The 26,418-nt window shown below is 41.2% G+C and overlaps 1 protein-coding gene across 3 annotated transcripts in view; it reads right to left on the bottom strand.

Moving 5' to 3' along the window:
• The window catches only part of LNX1 (ligand of numb-protein X 1), a 173,948-nt gene that overhangs the window by 104,960 nt on the left and 42,570 nt on the right, over positions 1 to 26,418 (bottom strand). The window contains exon 1 of one of the 3 annotated variants that reach the window (XM_061352460.1): positions 7,490 to 7,550. The exons of the other annotated variants lie outside the window; for them this stretch is intronic. The gene's annotated coding sequence lies outside the window, so the exon portion shown is untranslated. Of the gene's footprint in view, positions 1 to 7,489; positions 7,551 to 26,418 lie in introns of those variants that run through there. 3 annotated transcript variants of the gene reach the window in all.

Genomic DNA, 26,418 nt, shown 5'->3' with positions numbered 1-26,418 from the left:
CCCGTCAAAGGCACATAGAGCAGGCAAAGGTCGGTATGTGCTGTGTGCTTGGGAAGATGATGTGGAGGTGGGAACACCACAGCCCTCCCCAGCTTGATTCAGAAGAAAACCTTCCTTCAGCCCTTCCACAGATTCAGCTGATCTCAAACATAATGCGGCCACAGATCTACTCTCAGGGTCAAGGAGCAAAGGAGAGGACAGGGTCTGGGCAAGTAGCAAAACAAAAATCAGCTGAAACAAAGAAGGGCATTTAGATGAGGAGAAGAAGAAGGAGTTATGTAAAAACAATGACATTTTTGATGAAACAAAAAGCATATTAGGTGAAAGCCAAGTATTGGATCCAAGGAGGAGATCTGAATCATCCCCTTGGATCTGGTCCACTCTTAATAAGACATTAACTATTCATTGAGAGAGCACACGTGTGTGCATGAATCAGTAGTCTGGCGGGTCTTCTTTTGAGAGATAGACTTCCTGAGCACCAGTCCCTCTTCTAGTAAACGTTAATTGTTTATCCAAAGTGAAACAACTTCAAGAGGAGAGGCTGAGGGCTTCCCAACTGCCTCCTCCCTGGTAAAGTACTGACAGGAGTACTGGAAAAGTTCCTTAACTGCTCCACCATTCAGTACAGAGGACACACTCACAGACCTCTTCTTCCTTTTCTTGCCAAATAGAAATATTCTGGGGTTTGGTCAGAAACCCCCCTGGAAACCAGAATCCCTCTCAGTACTGTCCGACTTGGATTTACCCTTGCATTTTTTCAGCTGCAGAGCAGCTCCGGTGCTGACCCGGGGGAAGAAGCCCTTTCCAGCCCCAACTCTCCCTGTGGTCCCTAGTCCCTTAATTGCAATTGCACAGCACACCTGCCAGAAGATTTGTGCTCTCATTCAAACATACGCTGACTAGATACCACACAGAGGCAACCGGATTTCTACAAGCACTGCTGAAAGCAGCACCTCTAAGAGTAGCAGGGAATGTCTTCCCCAGAACAGCCAGCCACCTGGAGCTGTGACCACAAAGTCAAGAGCAGTAGCTACCCTGTTTTAACTAAATCCTATTTTAAACCATCAAACAGTAATGCCTGCTTACATGTATCAGCTGGCCACAGCCAGTATGTTTTCAAAACACGTTTATGCTTCACATCAGCTATTTTCTGCAGGATCAATCAAAGGACAACCTACAATTGTGGGGGAAGAGAAACCACTGTCCTTGTATCTCTTTTTGTTATTAGCTGCACACTTTCAGTTGGGCACTGCCAGTCAGGAAAATTATGTTCCCATTGCCATCGCCAGAGGGTAGGATGTTTTGTTGCTATCAATGTCTCCTATCACCTCCCTACTTTTCATGAATCAGCCATGGACTGCAAACCACAGGCTGATCAAGACCACTCTATGGCAAATGCTGCCAGCCTGTCATCATTTCCTTTTTCTTATATCCAGAGAAAGCAGAGATTTTGCTCTATCTGCAACAGGATTGCACTGCTCATTGGTTTACACCTCAAGATGCGATATGCATGCATGGAAAGAGGGATCTTCCCTAACTCATACACCTACTGAGCTGCAGGAGCCCCAGTGCTGTGTGTTCCCAAGCCAGAGGGAAGACAGTAGAGCAGTGGGGTGAGAAGGAAAAAAGGATGGCAGCCCCAGGAGCAGGGGACTTGGACCTGAGATGCACATACTGCTGCCAGCAGAGAGACTTTTCAACCAGAGCGTAAGGTCATCTCCCAGCCCTTCCAGTTTCTACTGCAGAGATCCCTTCTTTCCTCCTGGTGCTAGGACAAGGAAAGAGCTAATACACTTAGCATACGTAGTAAATTGCCCTGCACTGGGACATTCCCAGTTCCTTTGCAACTCATAAATTTATATACAGAACTCAAAGGGACAAAATTGCACTGACAGGGTAAGGATTTGAGGATCACAGGTTCATAGGAACAGGCACTGGTAATGAAACCATGCAGATTATTTGCAGACCAAGATGAAAAGCACCAGATGGATTGGTTTCCTGTCGTATTGGAGCTCTTTCCTCCATGCTGTGCAGTGCCAATGTATTCTGGGTGCTTTGCATTCCTTTTCAATTCAGAAAATTCAACTTTGTGAATTATCCAAGTGGATGGATGAGCTAGATCAGATACAGGACGTGCCTTTCTAAGATAATCAAGAGGTTAGTAAAAAGAAGCTTACACCAAGCCCTAGGAATTGCCTGGCACATCTCTGCTAGATGGAAAGCAGCAGCAACTTCCACATGAATAATCCTCATATTAGAAGGCCTGCCATTGGGCCTGAGCAAATCAAATCCAGGCAGCAACAGCACTGAAGATGTATCAACAGACTTGAGTATCTTGAGGGTTCATATATTCCTAGAAAACAATTTTCATTCCTTTAATTACTGCTTTTTATGGGAAAGGCAGATGTGCTTAAAAAGAAGGGGAAGCTCTTTAAGTCTTGCTAAACATGAACAGGCACAAACCAGCTCCACTTTGGAGCAGAATCATAGAACCACAGAATGGCTGAGGTTCTGAGGGCCTCTGGAGGTCATCTGATCTAACCCCCTGCTCAAGCAGGGCCACCTAGAGCTGGTTGCCCAAGACCATATGCAGATGGCCTTTGAGTATCTCAAAGGACAGAGACTCTGAAACCTCTCCAGACAATCTGTGCCAGGACTCAGGCACCCTTTCTTTAACAAAAAAAGTGTTCACTGGTGTTCAGGGACATGCTTCTGAGGTTTATTGCGACCTAAAAGTGAAAGCACCAAAAGCAATCTACCATAATAAATTTCCCTGAATTTCAAAGCTAGTCTTGAACATTTGTCAGAGTTGCCTAAAAGACACAGGTCTGACAACAACATGAAGTACAGGCTGGGCCAATTCTTTGATTGTATCTACCCTAAACGGATCCTACCCACTACAAAAGCATATGAATGAGAACAAAAATTATACCACACTCCAAATATGCATTAATATATACATGTTGCATTATCTTATATACACAAACATATATTTTAGATAGGATTATGTGTCCATGGGGTACATACCTGTTGACATGTACCTTTCCCCACCTTTCTTAACCCACTGAAAACAAAAGCAGTTCCACTCTCCAAAAGAAACCTCTCAGAGGAAATAGAGCAGACTTAGCAGTTTGGCTCTCAAACACTTGGGTGAAATTATACACAAACTACCCGAAAAGGCTCCTAACTGTTATGAGAAAGAGCAATGTTTGCAATGAAACAAAGATCACACTGTTGTAAAAGAAAGACATCTTAAACACCTTATCAAAGCACATCTGATTTATCTATGGCATCCCAGGAAACCTGCAATTACTGTGCAGAGAAATTAAAAAATCCAGGTCCCTTGTAAGCAAACTGCTAAAATCATTAAATTTCCCTGGAATAACACATTCCCTCATGCTGTAGCTAGACCTGTCAAAAACAGGAACCCTGAGGAATCCCCCATGTTTGCTGGTTACCATTCTCATCCTTGGGGTCCTTACTTCACGTTGTGATTTTCACCTCCTGGGCAGAGCACAGCTGTCTATAGCTTCCTTTAGACCCTACAAGGACTGTTCCTGAAATGACCCCACACATGCAGAGGGGAAAAATCTGCCACTGGTCTATTTGAGAGGGCTACGTTAAGTATCTCAGGCTCTCCATGGGACATGGGCATCCCTTGCAGCCTCTTTCTTTTCCCCTTGGGAGATGTCCATTTCTTCTCTTCCTCAATGTGCACTCTTCCCTCTTCTAGCCTCCTTTGCCCTTACTTATTGCCACTGCACACATAGCCTGCATATGCTTTTTCTTCTCATTCCTTTCATCCATAGCCACTCCATCACCTCCCTTTCAGAAGAACATCTCTGTTCGGAGGGAATGGAGTAGGACCTGCAAACTACTCTTATGTTGCAGAACATACTTACAGCACGGGCAGAGATGCCAAGAAAAAAAGCTGAATAATGAGACAACATACCAAAGCAAGGCACTTGTGAACTCTACGTCAGCACAGTACGTTACTGCTAGGCCTGACCTAGCATCTATACCTCTACTTGAAGAACTTTTTCAACACACTGGGATGATTGAATTCTTATCACCTTGCAATGGGATGTTTGCCTTTCAGTCATTAAGCAATCTGTACAAAATATTAATTTGTGTAATAAAATTTTAATTACTTGAGTTAATGAAGCTCAATTGAAATATAATTGAATCTAATCACATTTAAATTAAAATTGAAGTCCGTTTTAATCAAGAAGATATGTATCTTAATATTTTGAAATGTTGTCTTTTTTATTTTATAACATTTGCAGAAACACTGACAGCTGTAAAACTTTCTCTGAGATCATGTTAACAGACGGTTAACTGTAAATAAAAGACAAAGGAAAGCACTTAATAGGGTTAGTTATATTTAAATTTTCCTAGAAGAATAACTTGAACAGAAATCTAACCTTATGGGTTTTAACAAAAAATCTTTTTCCAACCTCTGCAACTGCATCTGTAGCACTGTCACTAGAAATGTTCAAATCGTAGAATCATTTAGGTTGGAAAAGCTATTTAAGATCATTGAGTCTAATTGTTAATGCAGCCCTGCCAAGTCCACCACTAAACCATGTCCCTAAGCAGCACATCTACATGTCTTTTACACACCTCCAGGGATGGTGCTGTCTGCAAAGTTGCTGAGGATGCACTCAATCCCTTCATCCAGATCATTGGTAAAGATATTAAACAAAACTGGCCCAAATACTGAGCTCTTGGGAACATCACTTGTGCCTGGCTGCCAGCTGGATTTACCTCCATTCACCACAACTCTTTGGGCCCAGCTATTCAGCCAGTTTTTAACTCAGTGAAGAGTACACCCATCCAAACAGTGAGCAGCCGGTTTCTGCAGGAGAATGCTGTGGGAATCAGTGTCAAAGGGTTTACTAAAGTCTACACATACAACATCCATTGCCTTTTCCTCATCCATTAAGCAGGTCACCTTGTCATAGATCAGGCTAGGCAAGCAGAACCCACCTTTCATAAACCCATGCTGACTGAGACTTATCACCTGGTTGTCCTGTACATGTAATGATGGAGGGTGGTAAGGCCTATTTATAGAATGACTTGCTTATTTCTCCCAGGGCTGGTATTAGGCATATACAGGCAAAGCATCATTGGGCTTTTTTGCACACCTAAAAGACTAGCACATTGCTCTCCCTGCATGCCTTGGCTCTGTTCTGCTCACTGAGGCAGTTCAGGAGACAGCAGCTCCTTTCGCTTCCAGATATCTTTACCCAAAATTCCCCAAACACACAAAGAGCTAACATTCAACCTGCAAAAAAACAGGAGCAAAAGGAAATAGTTTCCATGAAGCTTTAGCAGGATCTGCAGTTGCAGCTGGCAAAGACTTTTGCTAATGAGAAACAGCATAGGAAACTGATTTAACAAGTAAATTAAGTATTTTCTACACCTTGTATATATGCAAGTCTCTTACCCCCAGGCATGCTGTCAATGAATACAACTGCAGCTCTGCCATGACAACCCTACATTCAATACCACCTTTGTCAGGGGAAAAATGTTAGAGTTTTCAGGCAAACTGTAATAGCAGAACATTGCTTACAAGCCCTAAGTCTAATTATTGCCAAAACAGCATTTGAAAATTTAGCTTTCCTTTGCACTACGCTTGTTGTCTGGCCATTAGCAAGTATTTAAATAGAAGTAATTGGCTACTTGCAAGGTCATTTCAATAACTTTTGCAACAAAGCCTGGGGAGCTCTTGCACATGCAGGCTAAATGGCACACACACATCAACCTGCCAGCAGTGAAGCGTGCAACACCCAGCTCAGTGACAGAGCTATTCGGCCAGCTCATCAGACTAGTGACCCCTTTTGCCTCTGCAGAAGCACATATAAGCAGTCCCTTTCTATATTCATCCTAATTTTTTTTTTTTTTAGGGCTCAAACTGAGAGCCCTAAATGAGAAATGGCAACCGAACAGCAAGGTGGAAGAAGGCTGGAGAGAAAGGTATTAAATTTTTGATGACAACTACAAGCTGGTATTTTTTCCCCACCAAAATGATGCATATTTGCATTATTGCACCTTTGAAGGGAGCCGTGAGTTCAGCAACACAGCCATGCCCTATGAGATTCCTTTTTTAAACATTCAAATTGTCCTAGTCTAAAGATAGTATATCTCTCAGGTGCATGTTCCTTTGTCAGAAAGGAATTTAAACTCTGTTTTTTCTTCATAGCTAAGGCTGCATTAAACAATTCAACACCATAAATTATACACTTAGCAATCTATTGTGCTTGAGTGGGTCCTAAATTATGTGCCAATCTGTAGCTTGACTGGGTAGTTTGTATAATTAACACATTCTAAATCCTATCTTTATTCACAAAGTTGCAACGAAATGCAGACCGAGAATTACTTAATGAAGATCGTGAGCTTCTCAAATGTATCTATTAAACTGCTTACAGAAAAATCTCAAAAAATTGGCAGGGGGGAAAAATCAGAGAGGAAAAAAAAAGGAATAGGCATAGTACGCCCTTAAATGTTCACATAGTTCTAATAATAATACAGCAAAATAAAAGAAGACATGATATATTCAAGCATTTATGAACTGCAGTACTGTATGCTTGCCCAAGGAGGCAAATTGCAGCTTGTAGTAGCTAAGTCAAAATGGATAATGAGAGTTATGGCATATTGCCAATTAAAAGTAAGAAAAGAAAGCCATACTTTACAATGGAATTCTACGTTACTTTTTTCAGAACTGGTATAGGTACAAGGGTTTTGATAATGGAACTTTGTCATGTTACATTTGGTAGTGGTACATTAGAAGTTGTGTACCAGAGAGCTAACTGTACCTGTAACAGGTTCTGAAGTAGCCATTACCACTGAGAGGTGATGGTGTTACTGGGAAAATGTCAACACATTGCTGTGGAGAGGCTAAATGAAACATCAGAAATTATTTAAAGAAGAAAATGTTCCCTCAGTGCATGCATCTGTGACTATATTCAGAGTTTTTATTTATTCCTGAAGCCAATAGTTGAACTTAAAGAGACACCAAGACAGTACAGGAAATGCAATGAAGATCTATTAAATCATATAACACACAGGGAAAACAAACAGGAGATGATTATTCTGTTTTCCTCAGCACAGAGGAAATAGGCAGAAATCAATAGGTTATCAAGCAGCAGGCTTAAAACCAACACAAGAAAATATGTTTCCAATCTCTGTGAAAGCTCCAAAGCATGTCTTAATCAAAAAATTAACTGCTTAGAGCCACATAGCATTAGTCTTCTATATATCTTAAACATAATAACTTATATTCAACTTGTAATTCTGGATTTCCAAACCTGACAATTCTCTTAAAGGTGCCTTCAGGCACTCTGTGCACTTCTTCTATCACTTCCGATAGCTTTTGTTGCTGCCCTTTTCTGGATATAGGATACCTGGTTATATGGAGAGCTATAGTGCAGCAACTAGCCCTGGTGTAGACACAGCTATAAGTAATGCTCTTAGCAGTAGAACTTACCCTGGTTTGCAGAAGGAAAAGAAGCCAAGTTAAGAAGGACACTGAAGTTGCATCTCCAGTAGAGCACTTCTTCACATAACAATGACAGTGAATGAGTTTTATAGGGTAGGTTTAGCCTGTTTTTCCATGGTCATGGTGATGTGAGAAAGCTACAAATTAATATGTGCTTGGCAGCAAGACGTTCAGAGACCTACAAGCCTGTCCTTGGCTTAACAGTAAGTTCACCCAAAATAAGAACAGAAACAGCATTATATATTTCTAATTGGTCACAACCAACACGACATATGTAGAACTCGACATTCCCAAACTATTTGATCAGACTTTAAAAAGAGCTTGAGCTGAAATAAAAATCCATTGAGTCCATTTGTTCTGCAGAAAGAGGCAGTGAATTATCTGAATTAATGTTACCATTGTGAGTTCTTTACTGAAGTCCTTTAAACAAGCCACTAAACTAGTTCCCGAAACCATGGATGATGTCACATGGAAATCAAAAATGAAAAGTTCTATGACCAAACCCTTTACTCGTATACTGTCATAACAATCTGTTTCTGTCTGTGACCTCCCAGTGTACCTGGAAGTTTGCACATGCACGCATGAGAGAAGTGACTGAGCTTGAGCTTGCACGTGTGCCTTTTCTCCAGGCAGCTTGCATCAAAATAGATGACTTTTGTCACAGGATTAATTGAAAGGAAAGAAAATGAGCCCTTCTCAAGACTTTACGAAGTTCTTCTTTTAAAATATCTAATTTTGTTATTTACTTTTAAGGTGACATTGCCTTATCTGAAAGAGCTTGGTAATGAAAGGAAGAAAACCCAGTCCTTTTCACTAACTCCTTCCATCAACTGCAAACAGATTCCAGCTTATCTATTCAATGGATTCCACATTGGGTGGTTTTTAAAAACAGGCACAGCACCAAAACTCAAAAAATCAATGTACCAATTTAAAAGTACCTCAGAAGCAAGGTAAGTAGCCCTTAAGTGCTAAACGCTGTCATGCACCATACGGTGTGGTGGTTTAAGCTTGCACAGAGCATTCACACAGCATCTGTTAATCTCAGGAGTGCAATATCAAGGCAAAGTTGTCTGAGTGCTGCCAGATACAATAAGTAAGGCAGCAAACAGCCAGAGGCCTTGTTCACAGGCATACCCAGCAGCAGCAGTCATGCCCTAGTTTCCTTCTTTCAGCCTTCTCAGTTCTACAAGTTTTCACATTTCATAGGCTAGAAGAAAGCAAATATCATTACAGACCCTTGTGCACCCAAGCACTGTACCGGCAGTACTTTGGGATGCTGGAGAACAGGACCTGGTCTCTGAAGGAGAAGGGAAGCTTGAGCTGCTTTTAGATAAACTCGAGTCCAAGAAGGAAAAACGTAATATATATAATTTTCTTTTATGCTGGCTTTTCTTTTTCAAATCTTTTATATCTAAGAAAAGATCTTCCCTCCTCCCTCCTTACACAGTAGGAAGGAAAGTACTGACAATACAATTTCTGTACAGAAAAGGACAAAAATGCAGTAATGCCATTTTATTCAGGGTGAATAGGGGTGATAGCCCACATACCAGGCACCATAGTATAAGACACCATCACATGCACTAGAAAGCAATGGTAAATGCAGTAATGGTGAACTGGAAACACTCCAGTGCCTCCTACAGATGTCACTTAAACATCTCTTTCCCAAATATGAGCTCCTGACCTGGCCTAGCCCTTACTCAGGGCTTTTCCCCTGAGGTCAATGGGTTTCACCCACCTACTGCCCTGCACTGAGCACAAGAGAAGCAAGGATACTTTGCTGTTTGGACATGCCAGTGTAGGTCATTTCCTGACCTCTTCAGGAATGTAACTATTCCCACCAACCTTGAGCAAGACTGTTTCTGCTTTCAGTACATAACTGTGAAAAGCAAAACATCCATATATTGGGAAAAGCCTACATTTATATGGGGAGCAGGAGATTTTGGCTGGTGGCTAGAACTACCAGTCTATGCAGTTACTTTTGTAATTACTTTTGTAATTACTCAAAATGAGCACTAGAAAACCCCCATGGCAAACTGCTGAATGACTGCTCTATTGAGACCAGGGGGTACACTTTATTTCTAAACTGGTTTTCTTTTTCTGACTCCAGGCTGGATTTTTGTCCAGGACTGTGTCCTGTTCAGCAGGGCGTACTGATCCTTCCCACACTGTAGAAGCCCATGCATTGCAAAATAGCCACGCCAAGCCAGAAAGAAGCAGCTCTTCTCCAGTGCTTGCTTACACAGACTTTGCTTAATTTTTTTTCCAAATTACCACTTTAAAGGATCCCCATTTTTCTTCTTTGGTAGAAAAGACAGGATGAGGTGGAAACTCAGTTCAAGTACTCTATGACAAAGCAATTGATGGGAGCTTCCTGCCTCCTTGGTTTAGTTCATGTAATAACAATCTCCACATCCACCATCTCATCCCTTCTAAAAGGCCTCACAGTAGGCTTGCCACATACCCCAAATAAGAAGTTTTCATGTTCTCTACTTTTCTTTTATAAAGGCTAATCATCTGTCCCCTCCAGATGCCATGATTACATGCCCTCTAGCTGTTCAGCAGAGACCTCAGAGCCTCAGAACTGCTCTACAGCACTCTGCTGGGGCTTTCCATGCTACTGCAACGCAGCTGGGCTGAGTTTCAAAGAAGGCAGAATGAGACCAAAACAAATATCCTCCAGAGCCAGCAAAATTATCAGGCCCAGTAAAAAACACCGTGGGTAAAACTAAAAACTGCATGAGAAAGTTAGGGGGAGAATTCTGAAGGAACTGAGGAGCCTGATGGCATAAGTAAATGCCAAGTTGGGTATTCAGAAGCTTGTTGCTTCTGTCCTCAATTTTTGGTATCTTCATGCATCTAAAAATATGGCCCTCTGTCAGCTCACAGAGCTGCAAAGGAATCAGAATCAAGCTCCAGCTCTGACGAGATGACAAAGGTGGCTGCCACGAGTGTTCAAGGCTGGCCCTTCTGTTATTTTTAGCTAACACTTTGTGGCTGTTTGATACAAATTCATAAATAAATCAAAAAGCTTTCCTAGCAGAGCATCGTTAGGAGCAGGCTGCAGTGCCACAGCTCTGGACTTGCCAAGAACCTCCTGTGCTCTGTGAGGCAGCACAGAGGAGAGGGGCATGTTTTATTACACATGCAGGCTTAGGCTAAGGTTGAATTACCAGTGTGTTCTCCAAACAGATGTTTAACTTATCTTATAGCTATTGCTGCCACATGGGCAATTCCCAGGCAGAGAGTCACACAGCACGGTGCTGTCCTGCCACTTGCAGACTGTTGCAGCTAGAGCAATGTTTGCTTTTGCAACTTGCCTCACATGTGATTTCTTCCATGAGTTAACCCAGGCTGAAGGGGTACAATATTTTTTATATTTCAGGGATTATTTACATAACCAAGGAAAATAAATCTCATAAGGAGGAACCTGATTGTAAAGGGTAGTATCTTTAACTTATTTTCACAGCAGTGAAATTCATGGAGCTAAACCCAGTGTAGACCAGCTGAGTTTCTGTTCCTTCATGTTTAATGATGGAGGAAAAGACCTTGTCCAGAGCTTTATGATACAAAAATGCTTTGTAATGCAAACCAGACCAACTCCATGCAAATGTTCCCAACTTTGTTCTTATTTCCATAGCAGACATTTAGAAGAGTGCTGCACAACAGCGTGACTTGAGAAATCTCTATTAGAATTAGAACAAGAAAAAACAAACAGAAAACAACCATTAATGTCCAGGATAATTTTCAAAACCTCTTTGGCAATTTCCTCTCCCTCCTTCTTACAAATGTGGGAACAGTTAACCACTCAGGAAGAACACTTTATACATTTGGAAACCTGAAGAATTCTCCTGTTAGACTCAACCCACATTAAAACAACGATTATTTTTATTTAATCTTTCATGAAGGATAAACAATATTTTGTGTGGCAAAATATGAAGCAGACTTTTCTCCCCCCTCGCTTTAGTCAGCTGAGATTTTAAATAGCTCTTAGAAGGTGTCATGTGACAATCAGGCTAGCAGCACTGCAGTGAAAAACTAAGGAAAATCTTTCTGACTTTACACAAAGCACACTAAGAAACCCAACCCACCGGAGATCACCCCTTGCACCTCCTCTGAGGGATGAAAGGACTTTGTTACAGCTACAAGAAGCCAGTGCAGCAGTGACCATGTCAGTCTGAGCAAAACTAACCAGAAACATCTTCTCCCTTCAAGCCATCAAGGCTCCCAGCCAGGGTGAGCCCTGCTGCCCACTGCCCTGCTGGGAAAGGAGGTCTGTGAAACTCGGAGGCGGCACGGTCAGAAACTTGTGACTCAGCTCCATTTCTGAACTTTCCTTGCAGCTCAGATAACCCCCTCCCGCCTTCTCCAGCTCCCTCCCATACTCCCTCCAGACCCCTGACACCAGGACTGCCCGGTCAGACTTCTTCCACGTGTATGTGTCAAAACCCATCTACTTTTTGACGGAGAGACACAAACTCCATCATAATACCTCCAGGGGATAAAGCAAGCCTGCATTCAAAGACCCCAGCTGTGATCATGAACTGACCCATCTTCCCTGCAGTAAGTGCAGCAAGAACACAGAAATACTGTGCTTTCTCCGGGTATTTTCAGAGATGCCAACAAAAGCATAAGGGACCAGCATCTGCTGCCTAGAAGAAGGGATCTGGTGGCTCAGGAAGCCACCAGGTGTCTTAGCAGATTTTTTGCCCAAAAGCGTGATAAAGATGCAGTGAGGTGCCTGCTATGCTCACGCACACCTATCCATAGTGTTGTCTCACCTGAAAAGCTTTTTAGACTCTCCAGAAATGGAATTCTTTGCAAGGTTTGGCAAACAGAGCTTCTCAAAATCAACCAACATCTTACCTCGTATAGTGTTAAAAAGGGCTTTTTTTGGTGAAGTGTCAAGTTAAACATGTTCGGATTTGTTGGCCTGATAAGGGCAAAAGAAGAGTGCAGGGAGAAAATGAAGTTTAAAAATTACAAAACCGAACAAAAACCATATATTAAAAATATAAAAGTGTTTTTTTCTCTCTCTGAACTGCACAAAATGTTTCAACCTAAGCACAGGAATAACTTCCTGTTCAGATCTCCATGCACCTTCTTAACAACCAAAAAATGTTGCATGTGGATGAAAAGACCTTTTTTGACCAACAAAAACCACAGGCAACATAATCACAAAATTTGGTGTTTGGTGTCCTGTATCCACCCCCATACTAGTTTGTTCTTACCTGTACTGCTGTTTTATGTTGGGAAGCTGAAAAAATGCCAGGACCCGTGATCTGGATGTGGATCAAATATCTTCACTACGTGAACAAGTGAACACTCTATCCCTATTAAAATTCAGCAGGAGTGATATACCACAAATCTTGCAGACTGCTGTGAAAATTCACCTTCATGGAAGCTGACCTCTTCTATAGCCACGGGGAAGCCTTTTCAATAAAGCTCACTTTAATGTCATTATTACCACTGAAAATATTTCCATGTTCCCTTGGGATGACTTTATTGCATGTTATCCTGGAGACAAAGATTGCTGGACAAACTGGACAAATCCAGACGGTGCTAAATGTAAGCAGTTGACGATTTATCTGCTGGAGAAAATCCAGCAAGTCCTAGACTTGTTTACTAGCCCCAGACTAGGACAGCTCATCAAACTGCAGTACTTATAACCAAAGTTGAAGCTCAAACATTTAAAAATGTGTTTTGGAAACACTCTGTGTATGCTGAAAATCTTGGACTGGATTCAAAAGTTGTAGTTGGAACTGCCATCTCCTAATTAAAACAATATACTCCTAAATGCTCACTTCAAATGATACCTTAAGCACATTTTGTGGATTGAATTTGTTTGGTGAATGAAGATAAGAAAATTTCCTCACAATTAATTTTCACTTATTTGAATGTCTAAACAATTTTACAGTCTTGTGTTTCCTTCAACAGCCTGATTAAACCAACCTATAAATACTAAAGTTTGGGGTATAGTTTATTCAATGTCTTCCAGATTTTTGGCTGCATGATTCTATAAATGCTTGGCTGACAATGAATGGAAGTTTCAGTGTTTGAATCACTTGAAGTTGGTCGAGGCTTTAACAAAAGCTTGAGAGGAGAAAAACATTCACACCTTATTTAAAGGTGTAGAAGATTTTCACAATGAATTTCCTTAAAAACAGAATGCCTGCATACCCTATAAACATGCAGAGTTTCAGAGCTTTTAAAGAAAAACAATCTAGAGTTATTCTGAGGCGATTTTCTTGTCTATGCAGTGGTATATCCAATGGCTGTCACTGATGGTGAGCTTCTTATGAATATTCTCATGATAATGGAAATGTCATTCAAAATAAAATTAAATGTAAAGTTATATGAACATAAAGTCTACATGCAATGCTTCTGAGGACAACAATAACCATCTGACACCGTGTATGTAGGACCTCAGGCAAGCCACCACTTTTTTCCCTATTCCAGAATTACCACTGAAGATCAGTGGGTTATGGAAGCTGAACAGATTTCTTCCTAAAGATTGTTACATTGTCCTCAATGCTATCTCATCAGCAGTTCATTAGTGAGGTAACTGATATCTCTCATACATGATCCATTGTTGTCTGTTCACTTCTATTATGTTGCAGGGTGTTTGTGTGCTCTGTTGAAAGGATGTACCCTGTCATTTTACATCGGTAGAAGTAAACAAAAAACAATTAGCAGTTTAGAACTAAGGTGATGAAGAGCTTGGGCTAAGAAGACCATGATGACCATATAACATCATCTGGAAAACTCCATATATTATACCAGAGACAGTGTGTCCAGAGCCAAGTGTGGCCATGTTATTAGGAACAGGAAACACAGCCCCTGTCTGCAGAACTGGGTAGGCACTGAGTTAGCAATCCTCAGCTACAAGGACTAGTTGGGGTTCACGATAGATATAAGCAACATTCACATTTCAGAGCTGCAGCAAGAAAAGCTGGAAAGTTTTGAAGGAAGGAGAAAGTAAAGGTGTGAATAAGGCATTGTTAAGACCAATAACAGACTTCCACCCACAGTTTGATACTCATACTTTAGATGCAGAAAAATCTGGAGAGGGTAAAAGAGAAAGACAAGAAGACACAGAGGACTTCAAGGCAGAAGAAAAATGTCATTTACCAAAAAGCTTAATGAGTTAAAACCAATTAATTTTATAAAAATAAAGCATTCCATGAATAACAAAATTCCTGATGCCTGAATTTATACAGATTTTTGGTGGAAAGCGTTTGAGAGGAACAAAACTGAAGAGAAACTCTCCCTAGTCTTGATATCTCTTATGCTCCCTCTACTACAAATTAGATGACACATGCTGCAGGTAGCTTCTAAATACATTCACACTGACCAACTGGCTCTGTGCTGCCAAACAGAGTGTATGACAGCTGAGCTCTCCCTTCTCTGGGTCTCTCCCCTCTACCCAGGCCAATTTCTCATCAAGCCAGCATGAAGTCTCTTCTTTGAGACTCCTGCATTCTTTCAGATTCATTTGAAATCAGCAAAGTATTCCAAATGTTTTAGGTAAGAAACAAAGATGGACAAAAGGAGAAGATCACAAATCTTGTCACTGCAGGAGCCAGATGCAAAATAAGGCAGACTTGATGACAGTGTGGACATGCACGTACCTTCACTAAGAAAAGGTATTTGGGAATAAGAGCACTCCTTAATCTGAAAAAACCACAACACCCTTTTAATATGAAAAATCTTGCCAAATTCAAGGCGGAAAGGTTGACTTCTTTTTAACAAGTGAAGGCAATAATTCATCACATGAACAAGTCACCGGAGAGTTGATTCTACATCTCTTATGTGTTCAGTGCTAGAGGCTTATCTGAAAAAAAACCCCCATAGTTTAGCCAAAGTGGATGACATATGATGGACTAACGTAAACAGGGCAGACAGTGTTCCCTTAGGATGTAAGCTTTGTGAACCATTTCCCAGAGTGGCACAGCAACAGCAGACATCCATTAATCATATATGCGATTACTCAATAGTCAGAAAAGACTCCATGAGTAGTCCTAAAAGGTGGGCTGAATGGACCAGCTGTGAGCACGGATCTTCAACCATTGGACTGCAAACTCTTTGAAACTCTTTTCTTTGCACTAGGATCCTGCTTGGGTTCTTTGTCTAACAAAAGTCTATAATCCATCAACCTACACAGGTAAGAACAGCTCACGCTGTGCCATTGGAAGTGATTGTTATTCCTAGCCATAAATAATGCCTTATAGTTTCTCTTCAGGAGTGCTACAGCACTTCACAACTGGCTGCACTGCTCTCTGCAGCAGTTATGCAGGTATGAGCTGCAGGAGCTCAAAACAGCAAAAGCTCTGCATGTGGCATCATGTGACAATCGTGGCACAGGATAATCCTGTGTCCCCAAAGTGCTGCCATAGCACGCAGGGAGACACAGAACTTATTTCAGTGGGAACGATGTGGCTATTTCATCCAACACTTGCTTCCTTTTACAAAGCAGCTATGGGACAGCAGAGTGGTCAAGACCTCATTGCATGTCTTTGTTAGACAGGATGCCTGGTACCTGTGGAGCACTTCTGCAATTCCAGCTCAGAAGAACAAGCGCCAGCCTTGAAGCTTCCATTTCCACCACACACTTCCCTGAGGATCCAGCAAATGCCTGGGCTTGCTTGGCTTGGGAGCATTTGCTACAGGAGAGATGTAAGCAGAACATTTCCTCTGGGACTGTGTTCCCCATCGTGAGGAGCTCATGGGCCAGGCTTGGTCACTGGACACAGGAGTGTCCCGCCGCAACCATTTGCAATTTGCAGCAAGCTGGGGTGAGAAGAGCTGAGTGCTGGCAACCCCGTTGAGCTGGATTCCCAACGCAAACTTGCAGGATTTGGCAGAACTCGGATTACATTTTTAAACAGTTACTGTAAGTGTAAATGTTATTTTATCCACCCCCTTGAACCGTTTCATCCTGGCCAGCCACCAGGCAACCACACCCACACTCTTACTTTTACAGCTGCAGAGATGGGGTCAAGATCTTCCACGTTCTGTGTAACCCAAGCCCTATTATTAAAGTAATTCATTTGCAAATAAATCACCCTTGCTATGCAGCTCCAAGTAAAGAAGGGATAAAATAAGAACGTGTGAGCTTGAGCTCATTTGCTGAATGCAAATCTTACTCCCTTCCCTGGCCACATTTAAACAGTTAATAAGTTGGTCACCAAGGCACTTCTCCTTACTCCATTCGACTCTGGAGAAACTGACACAGTAATCATTAAAGAAAAACAAGGAGACGTAAAAGAGGAACCCCAAGGTCAAACGAAGCAGAAAAGGTCAAAGGATCTTACAGCACTCAGAGGTCTAACACAGGCAGAACGTGACCAGGAACATTATTCCTTCTCATTTTCAGCATTACTTTTAGAACAAGCACGTGAGTGTAAATGTGGCTCCAGCTGAGTCAGGGTAACTCCCCACTGACTTTGATGGGGGCAGGATCTCATCTGCTTGAAAACTGCTGACTGATTTCTGGAAGGAAAAGAATAGTCTTATTTACAGAAGCACTTTTCCTGATCTGGCTTTAAATGCTTAGGGGTCCAGTTTGACATTCATTTAGGACCTTGTGTCTACCTCAACCAACCTGATCAAGAGTTGTCTGTTTGGTGGTGTGGCTGGCTTTTTTACTCTCCTTTTCCCCTTTTAAAGGTCCACATTTGGAAGGTTTTTCTGGACTTATAGGAGTGTCTCCAAATCTTTTGAATGATAGGCCAGAGGCATAACACATTTACTTTGTCCTTAAGTAAAAAATTGAGGTTTGTTTGCTTCCACAAGTCCACACATAGTTATGTTTTTTTTTCCAGTACCTTCTTCCTTGTTTCTGTAAGATACTGGATATGCATGAGAACTGCAAACAAATTTACTGTTAATCAAACCTGGCCTGCAAGATTCATTATGTCATTAAACAAAACAAATAAAGGAATAAGTTGTTATTAAGCACAATGTTATTGTATGCCTGCTGCAATGTCCACAAACATACATAAAGATTAGTCAGCTTTCACATAACGAATTAAAGTCACAGGATAAGCTTTAAAGTGATACCGCACCCAGAAAAATATTATGCTGAAACTGAAACAGCCAGAACCAAACTTTTGTCTTATATTATGGTATAAATAATTCTGAAAGACATTTCCACATCATGTATTCAATGATTTAAAATAACCATTCCTCATGAAGTGTACCTTCTCTGATCTTGTGCTTTAGGGCCTCTGGTAGTCTAGCCACCCACTTGCGACTGTGGCTACAGACCATCTTTTGACCAATATCCAAGCTGAAATACTTTCCATGTTTTGTTTTTATTTTCACAAAGATGATGCGTTTCTATTCACACGCAATTTTGTAATAACTACTTGAAAAATCCCACCTGAAAGAGCAAATTAAATTTGCTTAAATTATTTACTGTCTATAAAAAGATAAGTTTCATTATGGGTGTTTCTGAAGAGCCATGCTTCTCACTATGTAGCCATATGGGCTATAAACTTAAATGGATTTTTTCTACAGGGAGATTGTATTTCCAGTATTCTTTTTCATTGCTTTAAAGTAACACTTTAACACACAAAAAGAAAGTTTTTAATGTATTAATATTGGCAATATCTGGAAGTCATTATTTTTTCTGAATGCCAGACTAAAAGAGTACCTAGTAGAAGCAACAAGCGTATATTTGATGCTACATATTAAGCCCTGCTGCTTTTCTTCTCCCTGTGGTCTACGCGACTCAGACCACGGTCCTTCGCAGCCAGAGCCTGGATGTTACAAAGTGCCTTTCTGAAAGTAATGCTGCATGTTTCTGCTCAGAAATTTCTTAGCAGCTTACAGGAGAGAAACAATAAGCCATCTGTCAAGCAAAGTCTGCACTGTTACAGCCAAAGGGAGAACTGAATGAAAACAATATGAACAAGCAGAGCAGACTTTGCCAGTAATTCACTGTTTTCCTCCACCTCCCCTTCTCTTTCTCTCCACGGGACCTGCCTCAGACATCTACCAAGCACAACTGTGGTAGCAATCTATGAGGAGACCATTCCCACCAACAGCTCTCTTGCCACTGTTACTCTTGCTGCACTTGCCATTCATCATCTGGAAATTACCTCATCCTTCATCAGCATGTGTCTAATTGCTGCAGGCTCGGAAACTTAGCAGTGGTGCTCCCTGGTTTTGCTAGGGAATAGCCTCATTTGCTAAGTCTCGGGATAAAATTAGCCATTAACACCAACAGTGTTTGTACTTACCGGTTTTGGCTCCTCATATACGTATAAGAAGCAAAGTGGCACACTATTTTTATGCTTCAGAGACAGACATGCTAGGCAAAGCACACATGTGAGATTGGGAAAAAGGAAAAAAAAATAAATCAATGGTCTCTTATTCACTCATCTCCCAAAGAACAGCACCACCAAGACAAAGGCACAACTGTTTCCACACAATAAAGGGTGCATTGATAATGCTCCTGAAAACAAGCTACTGTGCTCCTGACATTCCCGTCTTGTTGAATCTTCCTAAACTGTTACCACTACTTGATTTCAATTTGTCTCTTCCTGTCACAATCACTGACAACTAAAATTGTCATAAGAGCAAAGAAAATGCCATGTCAGCTCAGGCAGTCTCCATGCACAAGGAGAGGGTACCTGAGGAGGTATTGGAAGGAGGGCATGGCACATATAAAGAGGAAATTCTGAGTTAATTATTATCTATTTCATCTGACTAATACTTTTTGAATAATATTACCTTTTTAGTCTTTAAAAAAGTCTGCATCACCATGTCCTGCATTTTAGTTACAGGAGCATTCACAAAGACAGCAGGGTCACAAAAAGTCACATGGGAGCAAGCAGCAGAGAGGACAAACTATGCAGGCAAATTTAGAGACAAAACAGAAAAAGTATGACAGCACTATTACAATTATATATCTTCCTGTGATTTTGACAGTGATAGAAATACTAGGCCACGGGGTGATAACTGTAACTGATTACCTGGTGTGTTGAAAGTTCGGCTAAAAATCCCACCAAACTTAAATCAATGCTTATTTTCACTTTTCAGTAAACCAAAGATTCCTTTCAGTCAAGAACGTATGAGATTTGTGTTCAAATCTGTAAAGCATTTTGAAGAAAATCACTTAGTTATAAAATATTTTGCTGATATTTTGAAGATGATACTGAAGCTTTTAAAACCGCATCCTATCTTCCCCCCATAGAAACAATTTGCTGTGATAAATCTATTTTTTTTCAAAGCATATTAAATTACTAACTAGGTTCATTTAGGAATTTCGAACTAAAGTATTTCACTCAACCTTTACTCTCTCCATCTTGTTTAGGCTGAGATTTGTTAATCTAAAGGAATAGTGCTGTTATGTTCTTGTCATGTTATCAGCCAACAGCATTTGGAAAAATGCATGCTGTTTTCCAAAACTGTTAACTGTAACGAGCACCCAGGGAAAGTGCTATCTCTATACAAATTATGAAGGGTAAAAAAAAAGAGAGACAGATTATTCCCAATCTCCAAGAATGCTAAAAACTGAGACATAAAGGGATGCTTTCCAAACAGTCAGAGCAAGAACACTGCTAAGTTTATCCCATGGAGCTGATACACCCCAGTCACAGTAACTCCGTCGGTTTTATTGAGAGGAGTGCCTGTGATCTTGTAGAAAAAGTTGTATGAAACAAGGTCTAAGAAGCTGCTTGCCCTGCCTGCTGTTCTTCAGGCAAAATGCACTGGTTTTTCATTATGTTAACCTACCACTAATATATTTCCAATTTTAACTTTTAGGGCCTGGAACTATTTCTCATACAATAGTGCTGAATCTGTTCTGCCTAGATATAGCATAACAAAATCTGAACAAAAGCGAAGTATGTGTCCTGGTGAACAGATACTTGGCCCAGGGAGGGTCTAAAAGCAACATAGCAATAAATACATTCTTAAAGAAAAAAAATAACTTCTAAAATGTGGAATTTGGGTGACTATTTCAAAACACAGCTGAGGGCTTCAACAAAGTTGAAAAATTACAACTGATTTCAGAGACTGGAAGCTGCTAATAACCTTCATGTAGACACATGGTCACAAGATGATCAGTGATGACCCTTAAAGAGATGCAGAATATTAAACCTCGATGTTTATAACTAGTAAATAATGGCTAGTGACTTGTCTTTTTTAGTAATAAACTCCAGAATATGTTTCCACATGGCTCTTTTTATTTCACTGTTGAGCATCAAGTTCTACTACCTATTCTAGCTTGTGCTTACAATATTTCTTTTCAATGAGTTAAAAAAGAAAAAAGAAGGACAGATGTTTCTGATTTTCCTCTATATGGATGACAATGTAGAAATGTATTGTGGAATCTGGCACTGACTAGTCCTTGAAGTTGAGTTACCACATGTCCCAGTCACAAAACAGCAACACATAGTATAATGTTTCTGGAAAGAATCTTGCTGCAATAAAATGGATCACAAAAAGTTTTCAATCTATGAATTCTGTCCAGAATATAAACCATCAAAGATTCCTCCTATGGAGTATTTGAAACTGGAAACCAATTCACAAAACAGGGTGGAGGCAAAGAGGAGGGTGTGGAAGTTGCATGCATTTTACAGGAAAATGCATTCCTGTTCAAAAATCAGCACAAACTGCTGATCACAACAACAATCTTTTAAAATCACACAGAACAACTTTTGCAATCTGGGGAATACATCCAGTGAACAAACTATTTGGAGAAAACATTAAATTCATAAATCAAAAGGAGGACTAGCACAACTTGATATCCTTTATCACACAGGGGAGAAGGCTTCCCTGAATTAAAGCCAGTTTGAACTAAACACATCTCTTGTAGTGAAAAACCAACTCATGGTTTAAAAAACTCCCAGTGATGGAGAACATACCATAAAGTTTGATGAGTCACCTGGTTAACAGCTCGTTGTACGTCACAGGTGTGTGCCCGGGCACAAGGGTGTTATTTCCCAGAGAAGCATTTATAATCTTCAGGTTCCCTTCATCTCCCTTCTGAAAAGCTGAGCAGATTGCTTGGTGTTTTTCTGCACACACACACCTTCATTCCCAGACCAAACCTTCTCTCACACTGATGGCATACCTGGTCCAGACTGAAACCTCCTGAGTATCACCTGGATCCACATTCAAACAACTCCATTAGTGCTTCTGGCCACACCACCACCTTGGGAGCTCATGCATAGATATATGAAACAGAAATATCCCCCATCTCTTTTACATTTGCTTTTCATAAGGTCCAGCATGTTTCTTGGTCATTTGCAGGCCACTCTTCCCAAGCAGCATTAACTGAGGAGCACCAGCCTGTCCAGGGTAACAGGTGCCCTGACAAAACACATTTACTGTCATCTTGCTTGACCAAATGACCAAATACCTTGGGTATGTCACTCTAATCCTTGGTACTTATTTTACCGACCTTTAATATGAGACTTGAGGACCCACATCAAGGACAAGGAGAGTGGAATGGTTTGTTAAAAATCATTACAGAATGACAACTCACTCACACAGACCAAAACATTCAGGCTTACTGTTATTAAAGAAGGATTTCTTAGGTGCTTGCCCCCTGCACCTTCTGGACTACATCCACAATTCCCAGAGCATCTTTATTTCATAAGATGAAGACAAGCTCAGAAAGCTGAGGGTTTATTTTAACCTGTGCTTCTCACCAATTAAGTGACAAAGTTCAAGCCGTGTAAAGTATTCAGGATGCAGCTGCCTGGATGACTGGGTAACAGATGGCACTGACTAGCAGGATGCCTGCTTCACTTGTCAGGCTTAAAGAAGATGCTTCTTCACCCTTCAGGGGAAAATCTAGCAATTCAGGAACAGGGCAATACCTCCTGTGGCTGCCCAAAGGACAGCTCTCCCCTGAAATAGAAACTTCATTGAGTGCCACAGGCTAATGAGAAGTTACACGTTCTGTGTCACTAAGTAGAAACTTCCTTCTGAATCTGGTTTTACTCTCCACCCAACAACAAGACTTTCAGGCAACTCATGCTAGGAATGGTAAAGAAATTACCAAATGGTAAAAAAAAAAAAAAAAAAAGAAAAAATTAGAAATATAGAGAAATAGCATAGTGACAGTGCAAGAGGAAGACAGCCAGCTTTTTGGTCTGGTTTCTGGATTACAGATCTACCACAGGGAAAATGCCAGACACATCTGATTTTTCCACTCTTTTACATATCTTTTCTTTTTAGTTTCCTACTGAGAGTGGCAGCTTTAGAGGAAAGGGGAACCTTGTAATTTGTTTTATATAAAGTTATTTTGGATAGTAAAGCCCAAGTCCACCAAGATGTAAATGGTAAAATACACTTTAGACACACTATTCCCCCAGGCTTCCTACTGCAGAAATTAAGAAAACAGCCACAACAAAGCTACAACAGGATGTAGGACAACATTTCCTAAAAGTCAACAGTCATCCTCATGATCATTGCAATTCTTTGTCCACTCCTCATCTGTAACATACTCCAGTGGGAGCAAGTGCATGTCCATGTGGATGTTCATTACCAAACATCTGGAATGCTAATGTAAACACCTAGCATTTATTTCATGCTTTGCCTTTAAAGACTTTTGCCAACATCAATAATAATGCTACTACTCACAGACCTTTTGTAAGGATTAATTTGTTATGGTCATTAGAGTCCACTGCTCTTTACCACAGTCATGTAATGACATACTTGGTGAGCTCTCCAAACCAAAATAAAAGAACCCAGCTGCAGTACATTAACATCCGCTTACGGGAATCCAGTGATTTCTTCTCTACATGTTCTGATGATGACACACAGCCACATACGATAGTCTCTGAAATCCCACATCTGATCCAACCCTTGTATGCACCTATGAAAAATTGTCACAACATCTGCCAATCCACCATTTCTCCTCTTTCACAAGGGCACTTGCAAGTGTATGCCGATGTACCAAGTAGTGCCATTACTATCATCTCTGTGAACACTTGTTTCCTTCACCATGGCTCACCTCATCCTCCCACCCTCTTCCAGGGGTCTATGGAAAGATAGCCGGCCTGCTACCTTGTTTTCTATTTACTATGGAGTATCCAAGCCTTGCCCCAACCAGCCTATAGGGAAAGGTTAACATTGTTCAAATCCTGATGAGTTACTTGGTACACAGCACTGGTGCATGAATAAACAAGCTGGGGTTAGCCTCTGAATAAAAGTTCCCTGTCCTGCTGCCCATTACTGTCTCATCAATGTGCCTTGCAGCCCTCCACACATTCCTCCTCCTTACCCTTATCTGACATAAAGACCATTTTTCCTACTTCAAAGATGAAAATTAATGGCTTTTACCTCATAGTTAGTCCTTCACTTCAGTGCCTGGTAGTACTGCATCTTCTTTTCCTGTATATCTATATTTTCCCAGCTCTTCCCCAATCTCCTCAGCCCCCCACCCCACCCCAGCTTCTGAGAAATATAATGCAAAGAAAGTCCACAGTGCAGCATCATCCCTGCCTTCTCCGGAAAGGAAGCAAAGTACTTACTTCAGGCAGAGCTGTTAAGTGCCTAAATTTAGCTGGGATGAATCTGGGATTAGACCATCAGAACAAGGAATAAAACCAAGGCGCCTCAAGTATTAGGCTAGAGTCTTAACACTATCCCCTACATAGTGCTGGGGATCTCTGCCACTCAGTGGTCCAAGTCTGCGACATTAAAAATGATGTTGATAAAGACCAGAATTGAATTCAGAGCAAGCAGAGATCAGATCTTTAAAATGGACAGTATTTAGCACAAATCACCACTTCCACTTTCTTCTGGGGGTGGGAGGAGGATGAAGGGAACAATATCCATATTAAACCTAATTTTGTCAGTAATGTGCTGGTGGAACACCTAGCTTCCATATGTATGTATATGCAGGAGGGTGTCACCACACATCTCATAGTCCTGACCAGGCACCTTTACAAGGTAACTTCATGCACCAGGCTGCTATGGCATGCCACATTGCACATGGACCATGTGTTTTGCTCCGTGACAGTGTTAATTGAGTCTGAGCAGTTGGACAGGTACATGGTCCCCATTGAGTCATGCATGCCTGTGCTTGGGGAGCTATGCCTAATCAAGGTAATTGCATCACGTTTGGAAGAGCAGATCAGCCAAGGCACGCCCCTGGGTAAATGATGCCTGGTGGTATGCTTAATTATAGTTATCATGTCTGGCTGTATGATCTCAGAAATCAGAGATGGAAAAGACCTGCTACATAACCTAACTACTACCGTGGTAAAGTATGCCTCCTTCCTGTTGGAGGCAGTGAGGCTTTCACTGCTTTCCTTTGGAGGATTAGTCCACGTTTTATACTGAGGGAGGTTTTTTCTCTCTGCTATTGTTAACATTTCATTATTTTCTGAATCCACCCGTTTCCAGCAGTTAGTGGCTTCTTACAGCCTCCTGCTCCCACTTGCTTAGTGCTTTACTGAACATACTGACTTCCATCCACCCTTCAAAATAGGGATCAGAGGCAACCACAGAGAGCCCTGACCTCCCGATAACCAGGCCGTCCCTGCTTTCCGTAACAAGTTTGGGGATGCTCACCTGCAAGGCCACTGCCCAGGGCCACCATGGATATTCATGGGGTTCATTGCAAAGCCTTCAGCCCAGATTTGCCTTTTTTCCCTCCTCTGCATGCATCTACTGGCTGTTGCCACCCAACTAATGCACCTTCCTTTTGTTTGCTTATTTCTTTCTGCTCTGCCTGCTATGTGACTGACAGCTATCCACAGAAGGAAAATATGAACTGTAAAAGGATCACTTTCCATTTTTTTCTTCTTTTGACTGATGTTTACATGTTTTGGTGGCACTTGCTCTGGGCTCCTGAAATCTTTGCACCATCAGTGGTGCAGCAAACCCCACCAAGACAGGACCCTGCATGCCAGCACTAATCCCAAGTCACAGCTTCTTTCCCTGTTATTATCTGCTGAGCTCTGATGCAAGATGTGTCACCACAGGAAGTTCATCCAGAATTTTCTGTCTGGTAAATGAGGAAACACCTCATATGGACATCTGGGAGTTCAGATGTGCATTTCTGCACACCAGAGTAAACAGAATCTGCTATTTATTTCTTTTCTGAACCTCAAGATGACTGCTGTGCACTTTTGACCTGCTGTCAGTCTAAGCAGCGATAAGCTATTCACGAGATGCAAACACGCAGTGCAGTGAGGATGAATTTATACAAGTATGAAATACAAGCAATTTCAGCGATTTATCTCCCCTCTCCTCATTCAGTGCTAGCGAGAAACAACAGTGAAACCAAACGAATGGTTCTGAAGCTCAAAAGAATTCTTCCTGTGTTTGGGTGACAGGTTCATACAGCAAGCTGAAGCTGCCAGTCAGCTCAGGAGCTACACAAGTTTTTTGACTCATTGCCTGAATACGTAAATAGGCTCCTCATTTCTATCAGTCGTTTAGCAGAGCTCTTCAGCTGCTTTTTAGGAATGTATAATTGTTAAAAAGAGATTTAAAAAAACACATTTTTTTGTTGTCAAATGCAGACATACTACAGAAGTATTTGAGTGAAGGCTAAACCTTTGTACAATGCTCCAGAGCTGTCTTGGTGCTGTGACTGGGGATCAACTGATTGCTTTCTGACATAGTCCCCTGGAAGTGATTCTGGGGCAGAATCACCCAAGTCACTCTATCACAACTCAGAGACATCTAAAGTAATGCTTTACAAAAATAAAACTCACTGCATAATTTAGATCAATTAGTCTCATTGCACTGTTGCTATTCTGCTGCCCAAAACAAGCTCCAGGCTGCCTAATGAGAAATAGCTGTTTTGATTTTTAAATTGCCATTCATCATCCTTCCTGAATTTAAAAGAAGCTGGCATTTTACAAATGAAGCAAAGACATTTTTGGGTAAAAATTATTTGAGAATCTTCTGTGTCACTGTGATAGGACAGTTCCTTGTAAGTG

This window comes from Neopsephotus bourkii, unplaced genomic scaffold (genome assembly GCF_033783945.1).
Source record: "Neopsephotus bourkii isolate Nb327-2 ecotype Australia unplaced genomic scaffold, CSIRO-AGI_Nbou_v1 NB_54, whole genome shotgun sequence".
Classification (NCBI taxonomy): Eukaryota; Metazoa; Chordata; class Aves; order Psittaciformes; family Psittacidae; genus Neopsephotus; species Neopsephotus bourkii.
The sequence above is the reverse complement of the archived record's forward strand: the minus strand, read 5'-3'. Positions and strand labels throughout refer to the sequence as shown.